This window comes from Wasmannia auropunctata, unplaced genomic scaffold (assembly GCF_000956235.1).
Source record: "Wasmannia auropunctata unplaced genomic scaffold, wasmannia.A_1.0 LD335976.1, whole genome shotgun sequence".
Taxonomy (NCBI): domain Eukaryota; kingdom Metazoa; phylum Arthropoda; class Insecta; order Hymenoptera; family Formicidae; genus Wasmannia; species Wasmannia auropunctata.
Genome location: NW_012026914.1, coordinates 1,805,739 through 1,817,410, shown reverse-complemented (window position 1 = coordinate 1,817,410; position 11,672 = coordinate 1,805,739).

Below are 11,672 nucleotides of genomic sequence, written 5' to 3'. Positions count from 1 at the left end.
ACTGACGTGCAGGTTGTTATTCTGGAATATTTTTTTCGCTACCGACGAAAAATGGTATCGATAAAACGATCTGGATTTCGCGAAATCGAAGGAACGATCTGGATCGCCTCGCGCTCTCAGTGGAAATAAATGAGAAAACGTTTGCGCGCCTGGAAATCGCGGACGGCTTCAACAACCGGAGCGCGCCTGTTAATTGAAAACATGATAATTAGTCTTGGGTGCGCATGCCGGCGCGAGCCACAAAAAGGACAATCGTATACGGGCAGAAAGTATCGTGATTAAATGGCCACGCCGACATTATTTCCTTCGCGTATACGTAAATTGCCTGCTGACTCGCATGCGTTAGCGTGCGTTCGATCCCGCTCCTGCCGCGTCATTTTTATCATTTTATGCATCGGCAGCGTGACGCGATCGGTCTCGGCTCGGTTGGACCCGTTCCTTTAATCTCTCTCAGGCGCGCGGGCCTCTTTCTCTCTCTAATCGAGTCAGCTTTGTAAACATGTCGGGAGTCAATAATAATTTCGCGTGGCGCATTTAATACGTTGCATCGTGCGAAGATGGAGAAAATTCGTCAATATCCTGCGCATTAATTATGCGCGTTGCTCTTGTTTTGAAGTAACCTTGGACAAAATCACGTCGCAATTAAAGCGCTGCATCTGCCGATCTACCTGCGTGATTGCCTAAATATAAACTCGCTTGGAAACAACGTCGCAAAGTAGCGCGATAATTTTATGTGATTATAAATGCCGATTCGATCGATTGTGCTGTTCGTTGCGATATACTGTACGTGGTGTACACACAAGCATACAATCGCACTGGCGTGATTTTACTTCCGCATGAATGCTAATCGGTTAGCATGACAATGCGTGTGAACTTAGTTTTGCGTTTATTACTTTGCTCGGGACTCGAATATTATTTCTTCTTTTCTTTTTTTTTTTCGGCGGATCTTTTCGAAGCCTTCCGGCCACGGTGGATGTTGGAATGAGAGGGGGCACCATAAAGTAACTGAATTTTACGGCATCATAATTTCGAGAAAATTTTAATCACGTCGTTAAAGCTAGGGTACCAGTCGTTTACGACATGGTTCTTTCATTCTTTCATTCTTTCATATAATTACGTTACGATAAAGAGTTCGGATTCCACTGAATTCTTCACTAGATATTACTGGACCATTGAAATTTTTTCGATAACTTGAAGCTTCCTTTCGCAGGTCGAACATTGAAACGCAATAACATAAATGACATTAAACACAGTAAAGGAATAGTCGTAAAGAAATTGTTTAATGTTTAACGCATATTGCTTGTTAAATTAATTAATAATTAATAAATTAATTAATAATTTATGATAACTTTTAACGGTTAGAAGTAGAATATCCCTTTTCATAATAAAAAGAAATACTTTGAACACATTTCAATATTTAACGTATCGCATTTGTTATACTTATTAATAAAATTTTGTCGCGTTACATCCTATAACGCTCTTTTAATTAAGTTATCTTGTTAGACAAGTAAGACACAAGTATGACCGATATGAAGGCGTTAAACCGAATTTCAATTTAACATATAGGAAGTTCGTAAAACTCGTTAGGGTAGCTAACGATCCGAAAGAGAGAAGCCAGCTTGCGCGGGGGTTGGAAGACGAATTCGTTGTCAAATTGTCTAACAGCGGGATGGCGGTTATTATCAAGATAGGTATAGTCCGGTTGTGTGTATGTGTGCTGTGTGTATCGTTGGAGGCAGCGATCATCTTTTCTCCGGCGCACACGCTGCCCGGGCGCGCTCGATTTATCGCTGAAAACAATCTCGGACGTGTTCCCGCGCTTCCTATCCGAGCCTAGCATCACTCCGGAGTTGTTAACGAGGACCAGAGGGGCATCGCTCTTTCGCGTGGCTAATGCAGGATCCGAAATTAATTCGATCGTCAGTCCAAAAAACGGCGACCTCTCGATAATTATTCTTCGCGGTTAATCCTGAGGATCTTACAGCCTTGATTCGATTGTCAGTTCGAAACCGATGTTCCCTGATAATTGCTCCCTGATAACCAAATTAGTAATTTTAGAAGGTTAACACTACTCCTCTTGCTTTCATGAAATAGAAAACACACTCGAATGTATCAATATAATTTTAAAAGGTATTCTAATCCCTTTTTAAAGAAATTTAATATATAAAGCAACAGAAATATGACTGTAATAGATATTTTTCTATACAAATGTATATCTGCAACTTGAAAAAATGAAACAAAAAGATTGCACGTACGATAATTACTTTTGATATGGAAATAAAGAACCGATATTATACAGGTCAATGCATATAAAAATATTTTCAGTTCAATAAGCTACATTTTCCCACATTTGTAATGCAGGATTGCGTTTAACTTAAAATTTTGCAAGCTCTGACTTAATCAACGCTGTTTTTAATATCTACAAAGAAGCCATTATGCAGAGAGCGAATCAATTAACTCTGTCGATTGTTGTAGCAGCGTCGGAAATAGCGGAGGGATCGATTTTCGAAATGGTAGAGTAGATTGAAATGCGTCCGCCAATAAGATCCGGATGTATTTATTGAGGGCCGTGGGTTCTACGGGATCCGGGGGGAAAGAAAGAGAAAGAGAGAGAAATGTATATCGATCTAACATCGAGACCAAGCGCGCAACGGTGCATTTTACAAATAGGGTACATAAAGGGACGGAACGGGCCTCCATTATTTCCTATCCAAACGAGTCCCTCTAGAGTCGGTCCCTCATCCTCGCGACTTTCGATGAATCGGGTGCGTCCATCATTCGCGATCGCAGATTAAATCTACAACGGTTCCCTGACCATTCGATTTTCAAGACTATCAGATTCTCGCGAAATTTGTGCTATCAATATCACAGAGAGTTAAGTTATTTCTTACTTTCGTTGCACAAAAGTTTATAGACTTAAAGATTATATGTGTATTCCATATATCTTTTTTGATTTAGCATATGAACAAAATCAAATATGTTTAATGGGGGGAGGGTATAATAGATATTATTTAAAGTACACGAGATAGTAATGAGGAGAATAAATTAAAAAATTCGTAATTTTTAATTTTTGCTAATATACATAATGTATATAAGTTATTAAAGAGATACGAGGATCTAAATTTTTTTTAAGAAGTACAATTCTTCTAATTCTTTTTTTTCTTCCTTTCAACTTTTCTTGTAGATCTCTGATAGAGCTTCTTTAGCAGGGTCACGAAATTTAAAAAGCTCTCAAATATTAGTACGTCGGTATAGGTCAAAGTAACGTTTAGCATTGCAAACGCTATTCGTCACACCTCGATCTCCACGCGGCCCATTACCCGGGATAGAACGCGATTAACTCGACGTAAGTGTATCGCATCAATTTCCATGGCGCTATCGAAAGAGGAGCGCCGCGGCGGTCGCCGCGACGGGAAGATCGATCGGCGGTATGGGCGATCGTTCGATCAGCCGTGGTGCATCCGATACCTGGCTCGATACCCGCGTCGTCGGCGAACGTCGGCCGCGTTCGCCACGGGTGCCGAAAAAAAGAGGACCGGACGGGCGCACGCACGCACGTACGCACGCACGCATGCACGCACGCACGCACGCACGCACGAACGCACGCACGCACGACGCACGCACTCACGCACGCTCTCACACGCCTACCCGGGCAGTTCGTGGTCTCGGAAACGGGCGAAAGAGGGAGAAAGATGGGGGAATCCTGCTCGAGATGAGACGAGAATGACCGGGGGCAGCGCACGCGAGTCCGTAATGATACACCGCGGAAAGGAGGGATAGAGCTCGCGATCAACTCGATGGAAAAAGACAGTGGACACTCTCTGGCGCGAGCGAGCGGAATTTCGCGTGCAGAATTACGTACTCGCCAGTTTTGATGATCAGATCGGGGAATCGTCCCAAAAAAGCGGGTTCAAAATTCTCAAAAACTGTTTACAGGAATGAAAAAAAATGTCACGAAATAAAAATTCAAAATAAATATGAAGGTGTATAGATATTACGAGTATATTATATTATTATCAATAAATTTTTAATTCCTGTTAACACGCTTATTATTTAATATTACTGTCATTCGTTGGTAGGTAGGTCTATAAAAATTTTGTGGGCTCTAAGGGGAATCAATTTGACACTGCGTTTCGCGCCACTGACCGCCGATGTGATGGGAGAAGAAACGTTTTCAATTTACGACAGTGGCAAATTAAAGGTATTCTGGCCGCTCCTAAAGAAGCATTCTACGGCTACGGTATTCGACATTGTGTCCCCCCCCGATAATAGTAAGAGTTCTCGCTAAAGTAGATTGTAGTCGTTAATGGAAGCTGGATTGATCGCTGAAGCGTAGATTATTTCGTCGATCCAAAGGACGAAGCTCGACGGAGTCAAAACGTCTTCGCGAATTCAATTGGATTCGCCGTTGTAAAATCGGTCCATTGTCTCCGGATAGCCGCAAAATCGTCGTCGAAAGCCACGCGATTCGGAAGAGAGCGTCTTTGATCTCTTTGAGGGGGAGGGGGAGGGGGGAACAAGTTGGGATATCGTTGGAACAGGATCGGCAATCAATTTAGCTTCGAACGTCTTCGATCGCGCGCCCTGATCGATCATTCACTCGCGTGAAAGCTTTTCGGACGCGACGGGGAAATCGCCCGCCGGCAAGACTCATTTCATCTCCTTTCGCTCGACTTTCTGCATCCATATGAGGATGCACTCGCCGCGCCGCGTCGATTTCGATGCGGTTAATGTGTATCGGTCGGTCAGTCAGACATGAATGACGTTGCATACTCGAGATTCGCTCGCTTATTAGATCGCGTCGCACGAGGCAGGGTTGCAATCGTTCATTATTACGCTGCATAACGTATATCATAACGCACAGTACGAAAGAGAGCCAAGATATTGATAGGACTAATAGAAGTGTTGAGGAAATGCATGTCGTTGTGAGAGATTACGTTATATTAAAAACGATGATTACCATCTCGATGATCATTTGTGATTTTCTGACGAAAATAACGGCCCAAGAAAATTCTCGGTTATTCGCCGGTGCAGAGATCACGCGAGAAAGGGGCGCCCGTTGGGATGGGTGCATATGCAGTCGCACATTGTATCGCGCCGGAATTACGTACAGCGCACAAATTGTCGACGGATAAACGAAGATAATTTGGCGCTCTCGGGGAAGTCTCCAATTATCATAATTCCGCGAATGCCACAATTTCCAAATGCAAGTTGCGAGCGGCAACGTTTTCAGCGGGAATGCGTACGTATGTACATACGTATACGTGGCCTGTTCTTCTCTCGGTCGAAACGTCGCTGATGTGCGTCAAAAGGGCGGGATGGAGAGATGCAACGAAGAGTAACACGAGATAAGGGGGAGAGGCGCGTACATATATATACGTGTTCTCCCATTTGTTACAGATTCCGCTCTCTCAACGAGCAGAAAATACACTTGCGAACGTAATTGCGCGTCGTCGTCGGCGCGGGCAATGTTCGATGGGTTAATGCGGCCGCGCGCGATATTAAAGTATTTATCGCGTGCAGAAGGTAGAGACAAGATGTAATTTCACGTCGGACGCGCCATGCGCGTAACGCCTCGCGCGTCGGTTTCCATCGCAGGCTCCGTTTTTGCAGATCTTAAATTCCACGTTGTTGTGTTTTCGGCCGAACGCCGGCCTTTATCACAAATTGGATTCCGCGCGAAGAGCGTCAGCAGAGGGAAGCGATTCCTCTCGCTCGCTAGGCGAGGAAGAAGAGGTAGCAATTTATTTGATCCGTTCAGGTAGCAATTTATGCCCGCCTGTATCTCTTCCCTCGCGACAACGGACGACAAGTAAAACATTTGTGTTGAAAATTTCGCGACCGAGGCGTAGTTGGGTAGCAATCCGAGTTATCGTAATTCATGTAATGCGCCGGATAACTGATGCGGTACGGTGGAGGCACGCGGGCGCGAGAGATGCGGCTTCGGTAAATTATCGACAGATAAACGTGGTGGTAATTTAGCGCGACTTTGCCAATTACCGCGCTTCTAAGAATGCCGCAATTTTGATACGCGTGCGTGCGGTTGCGGTCGCGCTCTTAATGGGCCAACGTGTCCACAACCAGTTTCGTGAATGAAACAGTGTTGCGAGATGGACGAAGAGAGAGAAAGAGATAGAGAGAAAGAGTCGCGCAACATGAGCGTAAATATCGGCAGAGACAAAGAGCTAACTGACGGTCTCTCAGCCGATTTCCGATATCGTGTTTCTCGAGCGATCGGGAGAATTGTATGTAAGTACGAATGTAACGCAATTGCGTGTCACTGGAAAATGCAATTGTGGTGACGCAAGATTCCTGGGTAAACGTCGCGCCGTCGTCGATGCAAAATGCAACACTCAAACACTTAGCGCACGTGGCTTCGAGAAATATCGTTATTTTCCACTCACAATAGACGATCGAACATGCAAAAATGCACGAAACATTTGCATCAATTTGCGCACTGTCATTACAAAACTTTAAGAAAATTTACGCAAAATTATTCGTCGTACGTTAACAATAATTGAAATACAATTAGGTACCTGGTCGTTGAATATTTTAAACGGTGTATAATTGTAAATATATAATTGTAAAACAGAGACCTCGCGATTAAAGAAAATAAATGCATTTCTTATTGCTTCGGAAATCAGGATTTAACATACGCTATATATTTTTTTTCTGAAAAAATGTGTTACATTATGATATTAAATTAGCTTTAGATATTAAATTCTCTTTAACAAGTTCTCATTTAAACAAAATATTACTAATTTTAATTTTCTATAAAAAAGAAAAGCTTATTTCTGTTTAGATGAAAAAATGCAAGTCAATGATTAGAATTTTTTTTATTAACTAATTCGAAATTGTGCAACTTCTTTTTCAATTTGACAAATATAACAAATTGTTTATATCAATCTAGTAACTCAAGAACGGTGTAATTTGGCACAATATAAATTTACATGTTATATATATACATATCAAAATAAAATCTCTTACATCTCTATAATTAATAATTACTATGCACAGAATTGATTTTGCGGGATCTGCATCTCGAGCGATCTAATTTCCGTTTTGCGCGTCGTACGTTATACAATGTGTCGCACATTTATTATATAACTCGTGCGGCATTTACCGAGTTCTCACTTTCCCGACGTACGCGATCCCTCCTTCTTCGGCGGGCAACACTGTTGCAGTCGGTGCAAGGCGCGCGCGGCGCGCACGCACGTCGAGAAAATAAAACACCGCCACCGCCCCGGGAGCGCATTTCACGATACGCCGCTCTGCCCGAGAAAGGGATCGACCACACGGCGGGTTGGACAAAGATGAACAGCCCGGGTTCGGTGGGAACCCAAGAAGTTGCTGCCGATCCCGCTGCCGTTGCTGCTCCTAGCGATGGGAACCAATCGCGCTCGACCACTCTCGACTCCTAGTTTTTTTAACGGAAAGTTTGGAACGGCACGCCGGACATTACCGCCGCATTACTCCGTGATTACTTAATCTATTTAGGTTCAATAGCTTATCCTGTTTCTCCACAGGAAAGAGTATTTATTAAGAACCCGCGCCAAAATGGTTGAGACACTTTACAGTTTCAGTGAGAAAATAATAATTCTACAAATGTTAACTAATTAATGTTCTTGTTTTTATCTGATATTTTATTAATTATTATAATAATTATTATTGTATAACTTCCAGTTTATATAAATTTGCGAAGTTACTAAACAAAAGCCACTTTGCGAGAACTGGTCTGTTGCTAACTATACATATAGAGTATCGAAACATTTCACACTTGCTGTACGTTAAAGCCCAAAGGTCTTCTTCGCACCTGATTATTGGGAGCGGTAAAACATAGCGGCGTAGTCCTAAATTTACCCGCGCCGCAGCTCGTTCCTCTTCACAACCACAATGTATTAAGTAACAATTACCGACCGCAAGCGCAGCATTCGACGCGCGATCCTCCGGCTGCATATTGCCGGCAAAAAATGTATTATTCCGTCAATTACGTAAGATTCAAGTGTCGATTCGCGATTGCTACGTATCTTACCGCCGCTGCAGAAACAAGAGTGGATGATCGGACGGGATGCATCCATCCCATACGATTATCTCGGCTATTATAAACAGACTCTAAAAGAAGCAACTCGAAGTGATGAGAAAGGGGAATCGCGCGAGCCCCGAAGAGATCGGGGAGAAGACGAAGAAGAGATTCTCTTTTGAAAGGGGGTGGAAGTGATGTGAGATAGCCATCGGCATTCCGTGGAAGGAAAGCGCAGGAAGATGGCGGGAATGGCGGGACGATGAGAAGGAGAGAAAGGGAGAGAAAGAAAGAGAAGATGAAGCCTCGAGATAGAGCGAACGTGGCGGTCGCGTGGCCGGCGAAGAGGCGCGCGCGCGCGTGCACGAAAGACTCATCACGATGTTTATTCCGTTGGGTTGTTTATCAGCCGGTATATCGAAACCCATTTCGACGAACAGTCGAGAGTTGCACTCCACCAACATTAGTAACGATACCACGACACTTCTCAGTTAATTCAATATATGGTTCAATTTCACCCTAATTATACCCTTCTCCTGTCTCGCTCTCTTTCGTCTTTCCATTCGTCCGACGCGTACAATGTCCCAAAAATACGCGGCATGTATAATTCAGCGATTCCCAGCGCTTCCATCTATGAGTTCGGTGACATTTATTTTCTCATCTAAATTGGAGTTGTATGAAGAAACTTTTATCTTGCACAGCGTGCACCGATCTCCTTCAATGTCCTTCATTATCTCTCGTTCAACATTTAGCCGGAAAGAATACTCTTGATATCGTATATCGAAACAAATATTTGTTTCGGCTTTTAGTTCACAAATATACGGCGATATAAAATATATCGGTGATCTCTCCCCTTTTTTTTTGTACATCGTCGAGAAGGAATGCGCGTCTCTTCGGCTTCTAGGTCGTGGGCGTTTTTCTTCGCGTTCGGCATCTCCTCTTTACAGAGCTACCGCGTTTTCACGAAGATCGAGGACAACGACAAACTCGTAAAAAAAATTGTTCACCAAAACCGTCCGGTCTCAAGCATTTTCGTGTTTTAAAGTTTGCCGAAAGACGTTTGCATCTGTGGCGTCTCGGAATCCATAAACTTTGCTTGGGAGACTTCCTGCTCGCGATATATCGATGCAATTTACGCACGACGGCGCGGCGGCAAAGCGAATATAACGAGAATATTACCAATTTACGGTGACGCATCAAGCGATGGAAAAGACATGCAGGCGGGAGATAACCATCCGGCTTCTTGTAACGTACGTAAGGCGATTTGACGCGCGGCAATTACCGGCGACATCTTCATTACCGCACCCACGAGGATCGGCTCGTGCTGGATCTTACAAGTGTCCCTGTGAAAATATATACATGTATATATACAGCTTTTTCGCGGGATCGTTATAGCGCTTTAAATCCCTCGGGGTGCACTCGTCGTGCTCGTTTCCAAGGTCGACTCGGTGCTCCCGGGTGTAATTTCGACTTTTAATGCCCGTTGCAGTCTAAGGTGCGCCGAATGTTCGCCGAGGTCTCGTTACCGAGACCTAACTCGCCGGGATCGTTGTTTATCCATGCACGCACGCGCGCGCGCGCGCGGCGCACGCACTCGCCATCGCGCGAGCGTAAAAGTTCGAAGGACAAAAAAAGGCACCGGCCGCGGCGTTTGTTCCACTCGGGGCCCCGAAATGATTGGGAGCACTCGGCTCGGTTTGTAGGTTCGTATGCCACGGGGCCAGTAGGCTCCCGTGCGTCGAGAGGCCGTGAGCACGTGTGCGTGCCATCGGACACGCGCGTGCTCGCGCGGACCGACCGGGCGTGCGAGCACGAGCCGCGCTTCGGTTTTAATTCGCGCTGATCCAAATTGCGTATCGGGGTCGTTGGACGGAGATGAAGTATAAAAATGTAATATCAACTTTCAATAAGTAACTCCTTTTACTCCGTCGTATAATTCCTATTCATCGCTGATGAACATTCTATCTTTTTATTTCAATAAAATTTGTTAACCTTAAGAAGACAGGCGGGTTGATATTTCTTAAAACTTAGAACTATTTTTTTTTTAATAAGTTTTATTACAATTCATTATATTCCTTGTCAAAATATGACATGTTTCAAAATTAATATATTGGTTTCCCGTTCTCTACGATAACATATTTATAATCATTGTTACACAATTATGAATACCCATGGCAGCGCGATATTCGACAAAAACATGTCCTGCTGACAGTTTTCGATTCTAGCGATAGTTCTGACTTGTTTCGATCGAGTTCTATGCGAGTGAATGATTTTCAAAAGTTGTTCCGCATTATAATAATTTTTAAAACAATTTTTACTTTTGTTGCTAGCACAGCTATTGTTTTTTGCGAATTGGTTGGAGCAAAAAATCGAGAAACAGGCACGATTAATTAGCGAATATCGCCAGAATCGAAAATTGTCAGCAGGATACCTTTCCGTCGGACGTCGAATATCGTTCCATGGATATTCAAAACTATGTAAAAATGATTAATTGTTGCACTTTTGTCTTGAAACACTATATAATTATGAAATTAACTTAGGATTAACGAGAACATTTGACAGATGTAATATTTGACGGGATACAGTACTTTAGAGGGAAGTGTGCCTTGCTGGAACGTAAAGTTAGCCATTTTTTAATTTGTTTAATTTTTTTTGGTATTAAAAATGCAGAACATTTTTATCAGGAACAGTAAAACTATGGAAAGTGCTACTGAAACTATTATTGTTTTTCAAAAATTAAAATATCCTGCTGACTTCACAGACATCTGTAAAGATTGATATTTGAAAGAATCATAAACGATATATATAGATACACAAACTTTTTTCAAACAAAAGTATCTTACGAAAAAAACCTTTTGTACTTAGCATATTGTAACGCATTAATTTATTTGTTATAATAATTATTTTTTTCTTGCACACACTTAATCTGTCTGTCTTCTTTTTCCTATCTTAATTCCTCTCTTTCTCCTTCTCATTTTTCGTCGTTCTTCCCCCCTCGTTCTCTTTCTCTTTCTCTCTTCATCTTGTTTTATCTATCTTCTTCTTCAGCTTTCTCTTTCTCACATTAATAATTGCACCGTCGAAACCTGTCCGGTTTATACTCGGCCGCAGTGCAAAGGGAGGAGTAGCGTGCGGACCCGCTCGTTGCCGCTCGTCTGAGGTACTGGTAATTGTCGGAGCCTCTCTTTCGGGTCCTCGTTAGATCCGCTCCGCTTGACTCGTCGCGGGTCCGCCGTTGCCGGAGAGCTCCGATACCACACAGATCGACCGCAACTCCGCGCCGGTTTCACCACCGAAATTCGCTCACTCGGAATTGGTTCAACTTGCGGCCGCCGAAAATCGAGCACGTGCTTTCTACGAGATCCGTGGTATGTATACGACTGTCCAGTCGTAGCGCAGAAAATTACCTTGCGTAAATCCGATCACCGCATGTGTCGGGATGATTTGAAAGATCACTGACATCGCAGGTAAAACTCTTTCCCAGAAACTACCTGCTTTTATATTCGCGTCGCTGGTAAAAAAAATTTATATTAAATTTCGATATTAGCTGGTTAAAATTATTTCTCGGAATTTCGTAATGACAATTTCTTACTTATAATTTATATTCTCACTTTTTAATTAGGTTATAATTTTCTTGATTATATTAATAACT